The sequence below is a fragment of the Echinops telfairi genome, unplaced genomic scaffold, assembly GCF_000313985.2.
Source record: "Echinops telfairi isolate 266 unplaced genomic scaffold, ASM31398v2 ScPeMD7_7479;HRSCAF=8517, whole genome shotgun sequence".
In the NCBI taxonomy this organism is placed as follows: Eukaryota; Metazoa; Chordata; class Mammalia; order Afrosoricida; family Tenrecidae; genus Echinops; species Echinops telfairi.
In genome coordinates, this window is record NW_022111383.1 from 458772 (window position 1) to 464354 (window position 5583).

Genomic DNA, 5583 nt, shown 5'->3' on the forward strand with positions numbered 1-5583 from the left:
TCAATTACCTATATTTACTTGTACTATTAAGTTCCATTTACAGTCATGCATCTCATAACACCTGTTCAGACAATGTTTGACTGGGGTCCCGTAAAGTTATAATAGAGTTCAGAAAGCCTGATTGGAGAACAGACATAGCATGTATAACTGGACATAGCAAACGCGACCAACAGCTTCCCACAGGCAGTATGTCTCTCTTACATACAAAGAGAACACGCTGTCAGGCATAGCCTATACTATCTGTGTCTCGGTAGTCATAGTAAATGCCCACGTTACCGTCTTTGCAAGTGCTACACTGTACCTTGTATTATTGTGCTAATGTGAATTGCCCCCACAGACAAATAAAGTGTACCATAGGCTTCAACTTGTAGGCAATAACCTCCAAAGCTTTGTGTATGGCTTGTCTCTTGAGTGGTATAGCATTATTTCCCTGGTTTTCTTTTTAAAAAAATGACTGTGAAGTTCATCATGGCTCCCAAATGCCGCAAAGCCGTACTAGGGATTGCAGCAGCAAGAAACAAAGAAGGAGTCCCCAGTGATAGGGACGTGAAACTAAGACGCTACTCAACAAGAGGAAGGTGCAAATCTGCGATTGCCGTGGCTCATGATGTAGTCTGTTTGCTACGCAATTACTGCGGTGCTTGCACAAGATCCCAATCGCACACCGTCCTCTCTCACAGACCCTATGGCGGCTGTTAAGTGGAACATTCCTGTCTTCGTATGTGCTACACCTTCTGTTGTTGTTCTTCAGAGTGTTGGCCCCTAACGCAGGGCCATCTTGTACACAGTGCAATGGACTCTTGGGTGCACCCTGGCCCGAGAAGGGCTGAGTGGGAGCTAGGGGACCTGGGCTCTTGTCCCAACTGGATTGTGTCATCTGAGATGAATCGCTCCCCTTCTCCGAGCCTCAGTGTCCTCATCCACAAGAAGAGGCCGTTGGCTCACATAATTTCTAAAGGGCACTCCAGCCAAGATCCTCAGTTCCCCTTGTCAGGCTCCATGTGTAACTCCCAAGTTCAAAGCACTCTTTCCAGGTGCTCGCAGACTAAACTGGACAGGGAAGAAAGGCCTGGTAATTTTACTTCAGAAAAATCAGCCAATGAAGACTCTATAGAGTGCAACAGTCAGATCTAGGGGATGATGGCGCAGGAGTCTGGCTGGTCAAGCAGGGAACCAGACCTTCTTTGTTGTACAGCAAGTCAAGCTCCACCTCTGCGTCTCATTGGTGTGCCTAAGCATTCTCTACCTCCATAAGCTCCAAACGGCATGCAGCCTTTTCTGCTCCCTTGTGCATAAGGAGTCATGGTCACCTTCAGGGTGGCAGACAACAAAGCACGCTTCATAATGTGACTGTGAATTAGATTCTCTGCCTAGAATTTCTGACTGTGAATTAGATTCTCTGCCTAGAATCTTTTAAATCGGCCTCTTCTTTTGTCCAGATACCATCTACTTATTGTCTCCTCCTGCTTCCTTCCTCTGACAAGATCATTCCAGGCGCTCCTGGAAGCCTCCTTCCCTCGGAATGCACACCCTGGGCCTGGCTTTCTCTGCTGGCTTCCTCCTTCCCCTCGAGCGGCCCTGTCAGAGTCAGCCAGGAACTTTCTATTTCCCGGATCGTGAGCTCCTGGACACTGGCCACGTCCACAGGAGGGAAACGTCGCCTGCACGCTCAATGAGCAGGCGCTCTTCTCTCCCATTCCAAGGGGACTTCAGTACCCCAAAGCTTCTTGAAGCGGAGAAGCTCTCAATTCCCCTTGTATCTGGGGTTTCCTCTTCAAGGCTGGCACCCAAGAGCGCATGACAGATAGTGCAGGTATTCCCAGATGACATGGAATTGACGTATTCTGCCTTTGGCTTCCTTAAGCCATCACACTATCTGAGAGCCATCTGAACACACTAATCTTTCTCAGCAGTAAAATGGGGACAACTAGGTACTATGCGTCTCCCGGAGTGCAGCAACAGGAAGAATGCTGTGTCACCTCTGCTGCGGGGTTCTTGCGACGATTGAATTGAATCAGGGTTCCCAACCTAATACAGGGATGACAGGAGGTAGTCGGACATGTCAGACGCCACCACAAGGCAGCATATTGGCAAATCCAGAATGGTGATGGTTCTGCAGGGCAACGGGCACTGTTTCTATAATAACCGATGATCCACAAAATGAAAAAGAAGACCCCATTTTAAATGAAAAGGAGCCAAAGAAACAATACACAACACACCCACATGCAAGAAGTGAACTTTGCTCGGCTTCGTAGTTCAACAAACCACACTTTAAAGAAAACGTGCTTTCCCTGCAGCGGGAGAGCTTGGGATTTGAAGTGCGTATTAGGTGAGCGTCAGGTGTCTGGTAATGAGGTCACTTAAGAAGCTCTGTGCTTCCTCCGGCTGCCCCCTGCTCCCCTTTAGAACCACATATGGAAACGTTTAGGGGCAAAAGAACACGATGTCAGGAATTTGCTTTAAAGTGCTATAGAAAGAAGAAGAAGAAAAAATAACACCCACACAAAGAAGTAAAATTGGATAGATGAAGCAAGTACGTACCACATAATAGTGGTAACTTTTTAACGTAGGGGATGGGAGTTCGTTTCCCGTTCTCCCTACTTTTCTGTAGGCTTGCAAACTTTCATTAAATTATAAAGAGCTTTAAAAACCACTCAAGCAAAAAAGGTCCAGGAAAGGCCAACGGGTTGATGACAAGGTGACATGTGACTTCTTGGCAGGGCCCGTGGTCTTCACTCCCAGGTTAGTGGGACGGAGGGCAGAGCAAGCTGGCTGGGCCGTTCACTCGGACCGGACCAGGCTGCAAGTCGAGCTTGACCACTGCCTAGCTGGACGATCTCAGCCGCCTCGCTGCACCACTCTGAGCAGCGTTGTGTCCTCACATGGGTGGTGTGAGGGTAAATGAAATAAACCATGTTAGGTGGTAGGCAAGAGAGGCATTCAAGAAATGGTTTTGGAGGGAGCTGTCTTGGGCCCGATAGCATCGGAGAAACCTTCCGCAGAAAAGAGCTCAGAGAAGACCCAGAGGGGAAAATGTGAGTGTCGTGGCCTGCATTCTAGAGTTGTCCAGGGCTCCGAGCTGCCTTGGGGTAGCACGATGACGGTGCACAGGACAGACTGCCTTATTAACCTCAAGAGCCAGGCCAGGGGGGGGAGGCTCTGGTGCTGATTCCCAAGGAGGGCCAGGCATCAGGCAGACCCCTAGGGACCCCAGGAGGCTCAGGAGCAGGACCTCTGCTTGTCCCGCACCCACCAGGAACGTTGGTTGCTAGGAATAATCTAGATTTATAGTGTGCTGCTGAGATGGTTCTTTCTGACAGCACCCCCGGACGTTTTCTCTCATGAAGCTCATATTCCGCAAACTGGAAGGTGAAATCGCTTACAGATTCTCAAGGGGAGCCGGAGCCCCGGATTCATTTTTCCCTAGAGAAAACATGCTTGCTGGAAATTAGAGAAGGTAATTGGAGAGGCCCAGGGCAGAAAGAGACTTGCGGGGGTCATTTAGTCCATCCTCCGGCCTCCAGGCAGGAGTTAAACTAACCCATTCCAGATGGCAATTGTCCCCCCCCACCCTTGTCTGCCTGAGACCGCCGGCAGAGAGACCCTTGAAGCCTGACTCAGCGGCTCATTCCACAGGAGGCTGTGCTCCGACGCTGGGTCTAATCTTAGCCCAGCCGTGACTCACGGCACGTCCTCTAACAAGCGATTCATCATCTCGAACCCCGTTCCCTAATCTGCAAGACGAGGGAGGTTGGTACCTGCCTGCTTGCGCCGAGATTAAACTGAGCTCAAAATGGAACACGGCTTTGTGTGCGGGAAGGTTCCCAGAATTCTACTCTTTGAACAGGTTTTAAGAAGAAAAGAACAAATTCTTCGAGCGCTTGCTGAAATGATAGCTTATGCCCCTTGCTCCATTCTTTCCTTAGAGAGCACAATGGGAAATGGCGAGATTCAGAGAGAGAGAGAGAGAATGAGAGAGAGATTCTCACTGGTTACACAAAACTAACATCTTGTATCCCATGCCTGGGATGCATCAGTATCTCTGGCAAAGATGAAGAAATGCACAAAGGCCTCACTTTAAGGGTAGCAACATGAAAACACAAACCCGCAGTGACTCGCGTGCACCAGGCTTGGCGACGGCATTCTGTCTCCAGCGCTGAGAGTGACCACTAAACAATGACGGAGGAGTGGAGCCCCAGAAAGGTGAGATGCCTGGCTCCAGGCGTCACAGCCCGCAAGGGGTGCAAGAGGAGTAGGGCTAGAACACCTTTGTTCCCCAGAGCTCTTCACCCGAGGCTCACGTCTTCACTGCTAACTGAGAGGTTGGGAGCGTTGACTCTCCTCAGAGGGACCCGTGAGGCATGCTCTGGACATCTGCTTCTGGAAAAAGCAGCCATTGACACCTGTGGGGAGCAGCCCCGAGCCGTCTGGTCTTGCCTGGGGTCCTCCTGAGTGGAAGGGACACAACGGCTGGTGGCCACTGGTCTGTTTCTGTTTGACTGGCTGTGGGCGAGGCTCAGAGAGAAGGCACGATCCAGCCCTGGTGAAGCTGAGAGCCTAGTGGGAAAGCCATGATCGGCCAGTCTCACACAGGAGCAAAGAGGACGGCGAGGGTCCCAGGTCCGGCTGGCATCTCTGACTCCTGAGTCTGGAGAGAGGCAGAGATTCAAGCAACCTTTGTGTCGTTGTTACAGCCCGGGTCTGTGGTCCTCGTTAACCCTGGGCTCCTTCATCTCTCCTACGCTTACCCGACCCCGGTTTCCCTTCCTCCCTCTCTTCCCGGACATTAACATGTCTTAACAGAAAACGCTGAATGCAGCAGCAAGAGAAGCCTGCCTCTGCCCAGTACAAGAGCAGCGATCCACAGCAAGTCCTTTAGGTTGAGTTTCAGTTCATTTATAAATTCGCGCTTCATGATCCCAATCCATTCCACCTCGGGGAAGGACTGGGAGATGAAAGGAGATGCCCATGTAAATGCCCCACACATTATTCAAATGTCAGCAGCCACTGTGACTAAATGTCTCATGTGGCTAGCTCCTCTCTCCATGTTGTGTTTCAGGGTGCCTTGGGGGGCATGGTGACATGTTGGGCTGCCAGCCCTCAGGTCAGCATTTCAAACCCACCTGCCGGTCAGCTGGAGAAGAATGAGACTTTCTGCCCCAGTGAAGAGTGTCAGCCTCAGAATCCCACAGGGGTTCTACCCTGTCCTACAGGGAGGCTCTGAGCCAGAATCCACCCCATGGCAGGGAGTGCCTCACAATGCTTAGCAGCAGCACGGCGATTGATTGTTGATTAGCTTGTATAAAGGAGCCCTGGTGGGGTAGTGGTTATACACTGGGCTGCGATCCACATGGTCAGCAGTTGGAAACCACCAGCAGGTCTGAGTTAGTTTATTGTGCCAACCTGGCCGATAAACACATTGGGGTTCATTGAAGGGTGGAGGGATAAATGGCTCAGTGAGCCTCGCCTTTCTAGTTTTCAGGTCTCTTGCTTCCTGGTGGTCAGACCAGGGTGCAGCTGCCTTAGCCAGTTCCCTGTTTTAGCTGGCAAGGCTCACTTCCTGCAAGACATCCCTGAGGAGAA